General features: G+C 43.9%; 1 long non-coding RNA gene across 4 annotated transcripts in view; it reads left to right on the top strand.

The window, feature by feature from the left end:
* The window catches only part of LOC307181391, a 1,281,417-nt gene that overhangs the window by 1,098,420 nt on the left and 167,081 nt on the right, over window positions 1-15,916 (top strand). The window lies entirely within an intron of this gene.

Genomic DNA, 15,916 nt, shown 5'->3' with positions numbered 1-15,916 from the left:
GCTAGTCTCTCATTCGTTCTCGCTATTCCTGTTCATCTTCCGCAGAAATTGCAAACTGGGCCAAACAGGAGGTTAAAGGCGCTGACTCTCCAAGTGGGGAGAGTGTTAGTAAAGCGTCTGGAATGTTGCACCCGAGTACCAGGGGAGGAAAACTGAGACATATTTGAACACGTCTCCCGATCACATGGTTGATCATACTCTGGGTTCCACATGCATGTTTTAGCTGAAGGAAGAATACCTTAAACCTGGAGAGTTGAGACCCGTGTAATGGGTACCATGCAATATGACTTCAAAGGGTCTTCATTTGCTCACCGAACCTCTCCAATCCTATCACTGCTGCGTTTATGCCCCTGTACACACGCTTGATTCTCTTTTGGAGACCTAGCAATCCATAGGTTTTAAGATACTTACTAGTCAGGTACATTCTTAGGCGTTTAATATGGGGTTTTGAGTCCATTTCGTTGAGCAAGGAGTAGCTCTTGTCTATTCCATATTTGGCTTAAGGAACTTTATCTGTGCTCATTTCAATCTCTGGTTTTATGCAGCACCCCAACTCACCTTTCCCCTTCAGTAAGCATAAGTTGGTTTTCTAAATTTGAGACCCTGTTCTGTTCTGTAATTCAGTTCCTGTGTAGCCAAGTTTACATTCCGTGTATTACTGATATCTTATGATGTTTCTTTTTCTGTGTGACTTATTTCAGTTAGAATCATCATACCTGAATCACCTCATTGTGCTGCTAAGGGCCTGATGACACAGATTTCATTGCTGAGTGATATTGCTTTGTAAGTAAATACCACAACTTCTTTATCCATTTTACACTTTCTGCGATGTTGAACTTGTACTGTAAACGAGGTTCTTGTAAACAGAGCCGTTCCAAACTTTGGGGTGGCTGTGTCTTTTTCATTTTAATTTCCCTAAGCTATAGGACCATAAGTGGAAGTGCCCTAGGCTCTGTTGCTTTGTTTTTTAGATGTTTCAGGAAACACCATACACTTCTCTCCAGTGGTTGTTGGCAATTTACATCCCGCCCATCAGCATAACAAGGCTCCCAGTTCTCCATGGCCTGTCCTGCCTTTCTGGATTTTACACTTTTTTCAGATGGCCCTTTTGACCGGGGGGAAGTGAGACTTCATTGTAGTGCAGATTTCCTTTGCAAGCTTGCTTGGTTGGACAAAAAGGGCGTATGCGTTTTTTCCTGAATATATTCAGGAAAAATATATTCAGGAAAAAACGCATACGCCCTTTTTGGCCAAGTGCATCATTGTGGACGTTCTGCCTCTTTTCCTATGCTTTCAATGCAATTCCAGTCTACCTCCTGAAATCGGTTTCCTGCAATTCTGCCCCGCTTTCAAGTCCTCTTGGCAGCCTTACTTCAGTCTATTTTTGGACGATAGCTGTCATTTATAACTCTGCAGGTTTGTGAATTACAGTGCCCCTGAGCTCCTTTCTTCAACTCGCTTTCTTGTGAGCTGGCCGCAACACCGCAGGATGTCTTCAGGCCCTAATCTGGTTCTGGCACGGCACGCTGAGCCTTTGGTTAATTCCTCTTCCTGGTGGGAAATGAGAGTTAAATTTGCCCATCCAGACACCTCCAGCTAGTCTCTCATTGGTTCTCGCTATTCCTGTTCATCTTCCACAGAAATTGCAAACTGGGCCAAACAGGAGGTTAAAGGGACTGACTCTCCAAGTGGGGAGAGTGTTAGTAAAGCGTCTGGAATGTTGCACCCGAGTACCAGGGTACGAAAACTGAGACATATTTGAACACGTCTCCCGATCACATGGTTGATCATACTCTAGGTTCCACATGCATGTTTTAGCTGAAGGAAGAATACCTTAAACCTGGAGAGTTGAGACCCGTGTAATGGGTACCATGCAATATGACTTCAAAGGGTCTTCATTTGCTCACCGAACCTCTCCAATCCTATCACTGCTGCGTTTATGCCCCTGTACACACGCTTGATTCTCTTTTGGAGACATAGCAATCCATAGGTTTTAAGATACTTACTAGTCAGGTACATTCTTAGGCGTTTAATATGGGGTTTTGAGTCCATTTCGTTGAGCAAGGAGTAGCTCTTGTCTATTCCATATTTGGCTTAAGGAACTTTATCTGTGCTCATTTCAATCTCTGGTTTTATGCAGCACCCCAACTCACCTTTCCCCTTAAGCAAGCATAAGTTGGTTTTCTAAATTTGAGACCCTGTTCTGTTTTGGAATGCAGTTCTTGTGTAGCCAAGTTTACATTCCGTGTATTAGTGATATCTTATGATGTTTCTTTTTCTGTGTGACTTATTTCAGTTAGAATTCTCGTACCTTAATCCACTCATTATGCTGCTACGGGCCTGATGACATAGATTTCATTGCTGAGTGATACTGCATTGTACGTAAGTACCACAAGTTCTTTATCCATTTTTCACTTTCTGCGATGTTGAACTTGTACTGTAAACGAGGTTCTCGTAAACAGAGCCGTTCCAAACTTTGGGGTGGCTGTGTCTTTTTGATTTTAATTTCCCTAAGCTATAGGACCATAAGTGGAAGTGCCCTAGGCTCTGTTGCTTTGTTTTTTAGATGTTTCAGGAAACACCATACACTTCTCCCGAGTGGTTGTTGGCAATTTACATCCCGCCCATCAGCATAACAAGGCTCCCAGTTCTCCATGGCCTGTCCTGCCTTTCTGGATTTTACACTTTTTTCAGATGGCCCTTTTGACCAGGGGGAAGTGAGACTTCATTGTAGTGCAGATTTCCTTTGCAAGCTTGCTTGGTTGGCCAAAAAGGGCGTATGCGTTTTTTCCTGAATATATTCAGGAGAAAACGCATACGCCCTTTTTGGCCAAGTGCATCATTGTGGACGTTCTGCCTCTTTTCCTATGCTTTCAATGCAATTCCAGTCTACCTCCTGAAATCGGTTTCCTGCAATTCTGCCCCGCTTTCAAGTCCTCTTGGCAGCCTTACTTCAGTCTATTTTTGGACGATAGCTGTCATTTATAACTCTGCAGGTTTGTGAATTACAGTGCCCCTGAGCTCCTTTCTTCAACTCGCTTTCTTGTGACCTGGCCGCAACACCGCAGGATGTCTTCAGGCCCTAATCTGGTTCTGGCACGGCACGCTGAGCCTTTGGTTATTTCCTCTTCCTGGTGGGAAATGAGAGTTAAATTTGCCCGTCCAGACACCTCCAGCTAGCCTCTCATTGGTTCTCGCTATTCCTGTTCATCTTCCGCAGAAATTGCAAACTGGGCCAAACAGGAGGTTAAAGGCACTGACTCTCCAAGTGGGGAGAGTGTTAGTAAAGCGTCTGGAATGTTGCACCCGAGTACCAGGGGAGGAAAACTGAGACATATTTGAACACGTCTCCCGATCACATGGTTGATCATACTCTGGGTTCCACATGCATGTTTTAGCTGAAGGAAGAATACCATAACCCTGGAGAGTTGAGACCCGTGTAATGGGTACCATGCAATATGACTTCAAAGGGTCTTCATTTGCTCACCGAACCTCTCCAATCCTATCACTGCTGCGTTTATGCCCCTGTACACACGCTTGATTCTCTTTTGGAGACCTAGCAATCCATAGGTTTTAAGATACTTACTAGTCAGGTACATTCTTAGGCGTTTAATATGGGGTTTTGAGTCCATTTCGTTGAGCAAGGAGTAGCTCTTGTCTATTCCATATTTGGCTTAAGAAACTTTATCTGTGGTCATTTCAATCTCTGGTTTTATGCAGCACCCCAACTCACCTTTCCCCTTCAGCAAGCATAAGTTGGTTTTCTAAATTTGAGACCCTGTTCTGTTCTGTAATTCAGTTCCTGTGTAGCCAAGTTTACATTCCGTGTATTACTGATATCTTATGATGTTTCTTTTTCTGTGTGACTTATTTCAGTTAGAATCATCATACCTGAATCCACTCATTGTGCTGCTAAGGGCCTGATGACACAGATTTCATTGCTGAGTGATATTGCTTTGTAAGTAAATACCACAACTTCTTTATCCATTTTACACTTTCTGCGATGTTGAACTTGTACTGTAAACGAGGTTCTTGTAAACAGAGCCGTTCCAAACTTTGGGGTGGCTGTGTCTTTTTCATTTTAATTTCCCTAAGCTATAGGACCATAAGTGGAAGTGCCCTAGGCTCTGTTGCTTTGTTTTTAGATGTTTCAGGAAACACCATACACTTCTCTCCAGTGGTTGTTGGCAATTTACATCCCGCCCATCAGCATAACAAGGCTCCCAGTTCTCCATGGCCTGTCCTGCCTTTCTGGATTTTACACTTTTTTCAGATGGCCCTTTTGACTGGGGGGAAGTGAGACTTCATTGTAGTGCAGATTTCCTTTGCAAGCTTGCTTGGTTGGCCGAAAAGGGCGTATGCGTTTTTTCCTGAATATATTCAGGAAAAAACGCATACGCCCTTTTTGGCCAAGTGCATCATTGTGTACGTTCTGCCTCTTTTCCTATGCTTTCAATGCAATTCCAGTCTACCTCCTGAAATCGGTTTCCTGCAATTCTGCCCCGCTTTCAAGTCCTCTTGGCAGCCTTACTTCAGTCTATTTTTGGACGATAGCTGTCATTTATAACTCTGCAGGTTTGTGAATTACAGTGCCCCTGAGCTCCTTTCTTCAACTCGCTTTCTTGTGACCTGGCCGCAACACCGCAGGATGTCTTCAGGCCCTAATCTGGTTCTGGCACGGCACCCTGAGCCTTTGGTTATTTCCTCTTCCTGGTGGGAAATGAGAGTTAAATTTGCCCGTCCAGACACCTCCAGCTAGTCTCTCATTGGTTCTCGCTATTCCTGTTCATCTTCCGCAGAAATTGCAAACTGGGCCAAACAGGAGGTTAAAGGCGCTGACTCTCCAAGTGGGGAGAGTGTTAGTAAAGCGTCTGGAATGTTGCACCCGAGTACCAGGGGAGGAAAACTGAGACATATTTGAACACGTCTCCCGATCACATGGTTGATCATACTCTGGGTTCCACATGCATGTTTTAGCTGAAGGAAGAATACCTAAAATCTGGGTAGTTGAAACCCGTGGAATGGGTACCATGCAATATGACTTCAAAGGGTCTTCATTTGCTCACTGAACCTCTCCAATCCTATCACTGCTGCATTTATGCCCCTGTACACATGCTTGATTCTCTTTCGGAGACATAGCAATCTATAGGTTTTAAGATACTTACTAGTCAGGTACATTCTTAGGCGTTTAATATGCGGTGTTGAGTCCATTTCATTGAGCAAGGAGTAGCTCTTGTCTATTCCATATTTGGCTTAAGAAACTTTATCTGTGCTCATTTCAATCTCTGGTTTTATGCAGCACCCCAACTCACCTTTCCCCTTCAGCAAGCCTAAGTTGGTTTTCTAAATTTGAGACCCTGTTCTGTTCTGTAATTCAGTTCCTGTGTAGCCAAGTTTACATTCCGTGTATTAGTGATATCTTATGATGTTTCTTTTTCTGTGTGACTTATTTCAGTTAGAATCATCATACCTGAATCCACTCATTGTGCTGCTAAGGGCCTGATGACACAGATTTCATTGCTGAGTGATATTGCTTTGTAAGTAAATACCACAATTTCTTTATCCATTTTACACTTTCTGCGATGTTGAACTTGTACTGTAAACGAGGTTCTTGTAAACAGAGCCATTCCAAACTTTGGGGTGGCTGTGTCTTTTTCATTTTAATTTCCCTAAGCTATAGGACCATAAGTGGAAGTGCCCTAGGCTCTGTTGCTTTGTTTTTTAGATGTTTCAGGAAACACCATACACTTCTCTACATTGGTTGTTGGCAATTTACATCCCGCCCATCAGCATAACAAGGCTCCCAGTTCTCCATGGCCTGTCCTGACTTTCTGGATTTTACACTTTTTTCAGATGGCCCTTTTGACCGGGGGGAAGTGAGACTTCATTGTAGTGCAGATTTCCTTTGCAAGCTTGCTTGGTTGGACAAAAAGGGCGTATGCGTTTTTTCCTGAATATATTCAGGAAAAATATATTCAGGAAAAAACGCATACGCCCTTTTTGGCCAAGTGCATCATTGTGGACGTTCTGCCTCTTTTCCTATGCTTTCAATGCAATTCCAGTCTACCTCCTGAAATCGGTTTCCTGCAATTCTGCCCCGCTTTCAAGTTCTCTTGGCAGCCTTACTTCAGTATATTTTTGGACGATAGCTGTCATTTATAACTCTGCAGGTTTGTGAATTACAGTGCCCCTGAGCTCCTTTCTTCAACTCGCTTTCTTGTGACCTGGCCGCAACACCGCAGGATGCCTTCAGGCCCTAATCTGGTTCTGGCACGGCACGCTGAGCCTTTGGTTAATTCGTCTTCCTGGTGGGAAATGAGAGTTAAATTTGCCCATCCAGACACCTCCAGCTAGTCTCTCATTGGTTCTCGCTATTCCTGTTCATCTTCCACAGAAATTGCAAACTGGGCCAAACAGGAGGTTAAAGGGACTGACTCTCCAAGTGGGGAGAGTGTTAGTAAAGCGTCTGGAATGTTGCACCCGAGTACCAGGGTACGAAAACTGAGACATATTTGAACACGTCTCCCGATCACATGGTTGATCATACTCTAGGTTCCACATGCATGTTTTAGCTGAAGGAAGAATACCTTAAACCTGGGTAGTTGAAACCCGTGGAATGGGTACCATGCAATATGACTTCAAAGGGTCTTCATTTGCTCACCGAACCTCTCCAATCCTATCACTGCTGCGTTTATGCCCCTGTACACATGCTTGATTCTCTTTCGGAGACATAGCAATCCATAGGTTTTAAGATACTTACTAGTCAGGTACATTCTTAGGCGTTTAATATGCGGTGTTGAGTCCATTTCGTTGAGCAAGGAGTAGCTCTTGTCTATTCCATATTTGGCTTAAGGAACTTTATCTGTGCTCATTTCAATCTCTGGTTTTATGCAGCACCCCAACTCACCTTTCCCCTTAAGCAAGCATAAGTTGGTTTTCTAAATTTGAGACCCTGTTCTGTTCTGTAATTCAGTTCCTGTGTAGCCAAGTTTACATTCCGTGTATTACTGATATCTTATGATGTTTCTTTTTCTGTGTGACTTATTTCAGTTAGAATCATCATACCTGAATCCACTCATTGTGCTGCTAAGGGCCTGATGACACAGATTTCATTGCTGAGTGATATTGCTTTGTAAGTAAATACCACAACTTCTTTATCCATTTTTCACTTTCTGCGATGTTGAACTTGTACTGTAAACGAGGTTCTTGTAAACAGAGCCGTTCCAAACTTTGGGGTGGCTGTGTCTTTTTCATTTTAATTTCCCTAAGCTATAGGACCATAAGTGGAAGTGCCCTAGGTTCTGTTGCTTTGTTTTTTAGATGTTTCAGGAAACACCATACACTTCTCCCGAGTGGTTGTTGGCAATTTACATCCCACCCATCAGCAAAAAAAGGCTCCCAGTTCTCCATGGCCTGTCCTGCCTTTCTGGATTTTACACTTTTTTCAGATGGCCCTTTTGACCGGGGGGAAGTGAGACTTCATTGTAGTGCAGATTTCCTTTGCAAGCTTGCTTGGTTGGCCAAAAAGTGCGTATGCGTTTTTTCCTGAATATATTCAGGAAAAAACGCATACGCCCTTTTTGGCCAAGTGCATCATTGTGGACGTTCTGCCTCTTTTCCTATGCTTTCAATGCAATTCCAGTCTACCTCCTGAAATCGGTTTCCTGCAATTCTGCCCCGCTTTCAAGTCCTCTTGGCAGCCTTACTTCAGTCTATTTTTGGACGATAGCTGTCATTTATAACTGTGCAGGTTTGTGAATTACAGTGCCCCTGAGCTCCTTTCTTCAACTCGTTTTCTTGTGAGCTGGCCGCAACACCGCAGGAGGGCTTCAGGCCCTAATCTGGTTCCGGCATGGCACACTGAGCCTTTGGTTATTTCCTCTTCCTGGTGGGAAATGAGAGTTAAACTTGCCCGTCCAGACACCTCCAGCTAGTCTCTCATTAGTTCTTGCTATTCCTGTTCATCTTCCGCAGAAATTGCAAACTGGGCCAAACAGGAGGTTAAAGGCGCTGACTCTCCAAGTGGGGAGAGTGTTAGTAAAGCGTCTGGAATGTTGCACCCGAGTACCAGGGTACGAAAACTGAGACATATTTGAACACGTCTCCCGATCACATGGTTGATCATACTCTAGGTTCCACATGCATGTTTTAGCTGAAGGAAGAATACCTTAAACCTGGGTAGGTGAAACCCGTGGAATGGGTACCATGCAATATGACTTCAAAGGGTCTTCATTTGCTCACCGAACCTCTCCAATCCTATCACTGCTGCGTTTATGCCCCTGTACACCTGCTTGATTCTCTTTCGGAGACATAGCAATCCATAGGTTTTAAGATACTTACTAGTCAGGTACATTCTTAGGCGTTTAATATGCGGTGTTGAGTCCATTTCGTTGAGCAAGGAGTAGCTCTTGTCTATTCCATATTTGGCTTAAGGAACTTTATCTGTGCTCATTTCAATCTCTGGTTTTATGCAGCACCCCAACTCACCTTTCCCCTTAAGCAAGCATAAGTTGGTTTTCTAAATTTGAGACCCTTTTCTGTTCTGCAATTCAGTTCCTGTGTAGCCAAGTTTCCATTCCGTGTATTACTGATATCTTATGATGTTTCTTTTTCTGTGTGACTTATTTCAGTTAGAATCATCATACCTGAATCCACTCATTGTGCTGCTAAGGGCCTGATGACACAGATTTCATTGCTGAGTGATATTGCTTTGTAAGTAAATACCACAACTTCTTTATCCATTTTTCACTTTCTGCGATGTTGAACTTGTACTGTAAACGAGGTTCTTGTAAACAGAGCCGTTCCAAACTTTGGGGTGGCTGTGTCTTTTTGATTTTAAATTCCCTAAGCTATAGGACCATAAGTGGAAGTGCCCTAGGCTCTGTTGCTTTGTATTTTAGATGTTTCAGGAAACACCATACACTTCTCCCGAGTGGTTGTTGGCAATTTACATCCCGCCCATCAGCATAACAAGGCTCCCAGTTCTCCATGGCCTGTCCTGCCTTTCTGGATTTTACCCTTTTTTCAGATGGCCCTTTTGACCGGGGGGAAGTGAGACTTCATTGTAGTGCAGATTTCCTTTGCAAGCTTGCTTGGTTGGCCAAAAAGGGCGTATGCGTTTTTTCCTGAATATATTCAGGAAAAAACGCATACGCCCTTTTTGGCCAAGTGCATCATTGTGGACGTTCGGCCTCTTTTCCTATGCTTTCAATGCAATTCCAGTCTACCTCCTGAAATCGGTTTCCTGCAATTCTGCCCCGCTTTCAAGTCCTCTTGGCAGCCTTACTTCAGTCTATTTTTGGACAATAGCTGTCATTTATAACTCTGCAGGTTTGTGAATTACAGTGCCCCTGAGCTCCTTTCTTCAACTCGTTTTCTTGTGAGCTGGCCGCAACACCGCAGGAGGGCTTCAGGCTCTAATCTGGTTCCGGCATGGCACACTGAGCCTTTGGTTATTTCCTCTTCCTGGTGGGAAATGAGAGTTAAATTTGCCCGTCCAGACACCTCCAGCTAGCCTCTCATTGGTTCTCGCTATTCCTGTTCATCTTCCGCAGAAATTGCAAACTGGGCCAAACAGGAGGTTAAAGGGACTGACTCTCCAAGTCGGGAGAGTGTTAGTAAAGCGTCTGGAATGTTGCACCCGAGTACCAGGGTACGAAAACTGAGACATATTTGAACACATCTCCCATTCACATGGTTGATCATACTCTGGGTTCCACATGCATGTTTTAGCTGAAGGAAGAATACCTTAAACATGGAGAGTTGAGACCCGTGGAATGGGTACCATGCAATATGACTTCAAAGGGTCTTCATTTGCTCACCGAATCTCTCCAATCCTATCACTGCTGCGTTTATGACCCTTGTACACACGCTTGATTCTCTTTTGGAGACATAGCAATCCATAGGTTTTAAGATACTTACTAGTCAGGTACATTCTTAGGCGTTTAATATGCGGTGTTGAGTCCATTTCGTTGAGCAAGGAGTAGCTCTTGTCTATTCCATATTTGGCTTAAGGAACTTTATCTGTGCTCATTTCAATCTCTGGTTTTATGCAGCACCCCAACTCACCTTTCCCCTTAAGCAAGCGTAAGTTGGTTTTCTAAATTTGAGACCCTGTCCTGTTCTGTAATTCAGTTCCTGTGTAGCCAAGTTTACATTCCGTGTATTACTGATATCTTATGATGTTTCTTTTTCTGTGTGACTTATTTCAGTTAGAATCATCATACCTGAATCCACTCATTGTGCTGCTAAGGGCCTGATGACACAGATTTCATTGCTGAGTGATATTGCTTTGTAAGTAATGACCACAACTTTTTTATACATTTTTCACTTTCTGCGATGTTGAACTTGTACTGTAAACGAGGTTCTTGTAAACAGAGCCGTTCCAAACTTTGGGGTGGTTGTGTCTTTTTCATTTTAAATTCCCTAAGCTATAGGACCATAAGTGGAAGTGCCCTAGGCTCTGTTGCTTTGTTTTTTAGATGTTTCAGGAAACACCATACACTTCTCCTGAGTGTCTGTTGGCAATTTACATCCCGCCCATCAGCATAACAAGGCTCCCAGTTCTCCATGGCCTGTCCTGCCTTTCTGGATTTTACCCTTTTTTCAGATGGCCCTTTTGACCGGGGGGAAGTGAGACTTCATTGTAGTGCAGATTTCCTTTGCAAGCTTGCTTGGTTGGCCAAAAAGTGCGTATACGTTTTTTCCTGAATATATTCAGGAAAAAACGCATACGCCCTTTTTGGCCAAGTGCATCATTGTGGACGTTCTGCCTCTTTTCCTATGCTTTCAATGCAATTCCAGGCTACCTCCTGAAATCGGTTTCCTGCAATTCTGCCCCGCTTTCAAGTCCTCTTGGCAGCCTTACTTCAGTCTATTTTTGGACGATAGCTGTCATTTATAACTCTGCAGGTTTGTGAATTACAGTGCCCCTGAGCTCCTTTCTTCAACTCGCTTTCTTGTGACCTGGCTGCAACACCGCAGGATGGCTTCAGGCCCTAATCTGGTTCCGGCACGGCATGCTGAGCCTTTGGTTAATTCCTCTTCCTGGTGGGAAATGAGAGTTGAATTTGCCCGTCCAGACACCTCCAGCTAGCCTCTCATTGGTTCTCGCTATTCCTGTTCATCTTCCGCAGAAATTGCAAACTGGGCCAAACAGGAGGTTAAAGGGACTGACTCTCCAAGTCGGGAGAGTGTTAGTAAAGCGTCTGGAATGTTGCACCCGAGTACCAGGGGAGGAAAACTGAGACATATTTGAACACGTCTCCCGTTCACATGGTTGATCATACTCTGGGTTCCACATGCATGTTTTAGCTGAAGGAAGAATACCTTAAACCTGGAGAGTTGAGACCCGTGTAATGGGTACCATGCAATATGACTTCAAAGGGTCTTCATTTGCTCACCGAACCTCTCCAATCCTATCACTGCTGCGTTTATGCCCCTGTACACACGCTTGATTCTCTTTTGGAGACATAGCAATCCATAGGTTTTAAGATACTTACTAGTCAGGTACATTCTTAGGCGTTTAATATGGGGTTTTGAGTCCATTTCGTTGAGCAAGGAGTAGCTCTTGTCTATTCCATATTTGGCTTAAGGAACTTTATCTGTGCTCATTTCAATCTCTGGTTTTATGCAGCACCCCAACTCACCTTTCCCCTTAAGCAAGCATAAGTTGGTTTTCTAAATTTGAGACCCTGTTCTGTTTTGGAATGCAGTTCCTGTGTAGCCAAGTTTACATTCCGTGTATTAGTGATATCTTATGATGTTTCTTTTTCTGTGTGACTTATTTCAGTTAGAATCATCATACCTGAATCCACTCATTGTGCTGCTAAGGGCCTTGTGACACAGATTTCATTGCTGAGTGATATTGCTTTGTAAGTAAATACCACAACTTCTTTATCCATTTTTCACTTTCTGCGATGTTGAACTTGTACTGTAAACGAGGTTCTTGTAAACAGAGCCGTTCCAAACTTTGGGGTGGCTGTGTCTTTTTCATTTTAATTTCCCTAAGCTATAGGACCATAAGTGGAAGTGCCCTAGGTTCTGTTGCTTTGTTTTTTAGATGTTTCAGGAAACACCATACACTTCTCCCGAGTGGTTGTTGGCAATTTACATCCCGCCCATCAGCATAACAAGGCTCCCAGTTCTCCATGGCCTGTCCTGCCTTTCTGGATTTTACCCTTTTTTCAGATGGCCCTTTTGACCGGGGGGAAGTGAGACTTCATTGTAGTGCAGATTTCCTTTGCAAGCTTGCTTGGTTGGCCAAAAAGGGCGTATGCGTTTTTTCCTGAATATATTCAGGAAAAAACGCATACGCCCTTTTTGGCCAAGTGCATCATTGTGGACGTTCTGCCTCTTTTCCTATGCTTTCAATGCAATTCCAGTCTACCTCCTGAAATCGGTTTCCTGCAATTCTGCCCCGCTTTCAAGTCCTCTTGGCAGCCTTACTTCAGTCTATTTTTGGACGATAGCTGTCATTTATAACTCTGCAGGTTTGTGAATTACAGTGCCCCTGGGCTCCTTTCTTCAACTCGCTTTCTTTTGAGCTGGCCGCAACACCGCAGGATGGCTTCAGGTCCTAATCTGGTTCCGGCCCGGCATGCTGAGCCTTTGGTTAATTCCTCTTCCTGGTGTGAAATGTGAGTTGAATTTGCCCGTCCAGACACCTCCAGCTAGCCTCTCATTGGTTCTCGCTATTCCTGTTCATCTTCCGCAGAAATTGCAAACTGGGCCAAACAGGAGGTTAAAGGGACTGACTCTCCAAGTCGGGAGAGTGTTAATAAAGCGTCTGGAATGTTGCACCCGAGTACCAGGGGAGGAAAACTGAGACATATTTGAACACGCCTCCCGTTCACATGGTTGATCATACTCTGGGTTCCACATGCATGTTTTAGCTGAAGGAAGAATACCTTAAACCTGGAGAGTTGAGACCCGTGTAATGGGTACCATGCAATATGACTTCAAAGGGTCTTCATTTGCTCACCGAACCTCTCCAATCCTATCACTGCTGCGTTTATGCCCCTGTGCACACGCTTGATTCTCTTTTGGGGACATAGCAATCCATAGGTTTTAAGATACTTACTTGTCAGGTACATTCTTAGGCGTTTAATATGGGGTTTTGAGTCCATTTCGTTGAGCAAGGAGTAGCTCTTGTCTATTCCATATTTGGCTTAAGGAACTTTATCTGTGCTCATTTCAATCTCTGGTTTTATGCAGCACCCCAACTCACCTTTCCCCTTAAGCAAGCATAAGTTGGTTTTCTAAATTTGAGACCCTGTTCTGTTCTGTAATTCAGTTCCTGTGTAGCCAAGTTTACATTCCGTGTATTACTGATATCTTATGATGTTTCTTTTTCTGTGTGACTTATTTCAGTTAGAATCATCATACCTGAATCCACTCATTGTGCTGCTAAGGGCCTTGTGACACAGATTTCATTGCTGAGTGATATTGCTTTGTAAGTAAATACCACAACTTCTTTATCCATTTTTCACTTTCTGCGATGTTGAACTTGTACTGTAAACGAGGTTCTTGTAAACAGAGCCGTTCCAAACTTTGGGGTGGCTGTGTCTTTTTCATTTTAATTTCCCTAAGCTATAGGACCATAAGTGGAAGTGCCCTAAGTTCTGTTGCTTTGTTTTTTAGATGTTTCAGGAAACACCATACACTTCTCCCGAGTGGTTGTTGGCAAATTACATCCCGCCCATCAGCATAACAAGGCTCCCAGTTCTCCATGGCCTGTCCTGCCTTTCTGGATTTTACACTTTTTTCAGATGGCCCTTTTGACCGGGGGGAAGTGAGACTTCATTGTAGTGCAGATTTCCTTTGCAAGCTTGCTTGGTTGGCCAAAAAGGGCGTATGCGTTTTTTCCTGAATATATTCAGGAAAAAACGCATACGCCCTGTTTGGCCAAGTGCATCATTGTGGACGTTCTGCCTCTTTTCCTATGCTTTCAATGCAATTCCAGTCTACCTCCTGAAATCGGTTTCCTGCAATTCTGCCCCGCTTTCAAGTCCTCTTGGCAGCCTTACTTCAGTCTATTTTTGGACGATAGCTGTCATTTATAACTCTGCAGGTTTGTGAATTACAGTGCCCCTGAGCTCCTTTCTTCAACTCGCTTTCTTGTGACCTGGCTGCAACACCGCAGGATGGCTTCAGGCCCTAATCTGGTTCCGGCCCGGCATGCTGAGCCTTTGGTTAATTCCTCTTCCTGGTGGGAAATGAGAGTTGAATTTGCCCGTCCAGACACCTCCAGCTAGCCTCTCATTGGTTCTCGCTATTCCTGTTCATCTTCCGCAGAAATTGCAAACTGGGCCAAACAGGAGGTTAAAGGGACTGACTCTCCAAGTCGGGAGAGTGTTAGTAAAGCGTCTGGAATGTTGCACCCGAGTACCAGGGGAGGAAAACTGAGACATATTTGAACACGTCTCCCGTTCACATGGTTGATCATACTCTGGGTTCCACATGCATGTTTTAGCTGAAGGAAGAATACCTTAAACATGGAGAGTTGAGACCCGTGTAATGGGTACCATGCAATATGACTTCAAAGGGTCTTCATTTGCTCACCGAAACTCTCCAATCCTATCACTGCTGCGTTTATGCCCCTGTACACACGCTTGATTCTCTTTTGGAGACATAGCAATCCATAGGTTTTAAGATACTTACTTGTCAGGTACATTCTTAGGCGTTTAATATGGGGTTTTGAGTCCATTTCGTTGAGCAAGGAGTAGCTCTTGTCTATTCCATATTTGGCTTAAGGAACTTTATCTGTGCTCATTTCAATCTCTGGTTTTATGCAGCACCCCAACTCACCTTTCCCCTTAAGCAAGCATAAGTTGGTTTTCTAAATTTGAGACCCTGTTCTGTTTTGGAATGCAGTTCCTGTGTAGCCAAGTTTACATTCCATGTATTAGTGATATCTTATGATGTTTCTTTTTCTGTGTGACTTATTTCAGTTAGAATCATCATACCTGAATCCACTCATTGTGCTGCTAAGGGCCTGATGACACAGATTTCATTGCTGAGTGATATTGCTTTGTAAGTAAATACCACAACTTCTTTATCCATTTTTCACTTTCTGCGATGTTGAACTTGTACTGTAAACGAGGTTCTTGTAAACAGAGCTGTTCCAAACTTTGGGGTGGCTGTGTCTTTTTCATTTTAATTTCCCTAAGCTATAGGACCATAAGTGGAAGTGCCCTAGGTTCTGTTGCTTTGTTTTTTAGTTGTTTCAGGAAACACCATACACTTCTCCCAAGTGGTTGTTGGCAATTTACATCCCGCCCATCAGCATAACAAGGCTCCCAGTTCTCCATGGCCTGTCCTGCCTTTCTGGATTTTACACTTTTTTCAGATGGCCCTTTTGACCGGGGGGAAGTGAGACTTCATTGTAGTGCAGATTTCCTTTGCAAGCTTGCTTGGTTGGCCAAAAAGGGCGTATGCGTTTTTTCCTGAATATATTCAGGAAAAAACGCATACGCCCTTTTTGGCCAAGTGCAGCATTGTGGACGTTCTGCCTCTTTTCCTATGCTTTCAATGCAATTCCAGTCTACCTCCTGAAATCGGTTTCCTGCAATTCTGCCCCGCTTTCAAGTCCTCTTGGCAGCCTTACGTCAGTCTATTTTTGGACGATAGCTGTCATTTATAACTCTGCAGGTTTGTGAATTACAGTGCCCCTGAGCTCCTTTCTTCAACTCGCTTTCTTGTGACCTGGCCGCAACACCGCAGGATGGCTTCAGGCCCTAATCTGGTTCCGGCCCGGCATGCTGAGCCTTTGGTTAATTCCTCTTCCTGGTGGGAAATGAGAGTTGAATTTGCCCGTCCAGACACCTCCAGCTAGCCTCTCATTGGTTCTCGCTATTCCTGTTCATCTTCCGCAGAAATTGCAAACTGGGCCAAACAGGAGGTTAAAGTGACTGAC

Source organism: Stenella coeruleoalba (assembly GCF_951394435.1).
Source record: "Stenella coeruleoalba genome assembly, contig: scaffold_63, whole genome shotgun sequence".
Lineage (NCBI taxonomy): Eukaryota > Metazoa > Chordata > Mammalia > Artiodactyla > Delphinidae > Stenella > Stenella coeruleoalba.
This window is presented reverse-complemented; position numbering and strand designations above follow the sequence as displayed.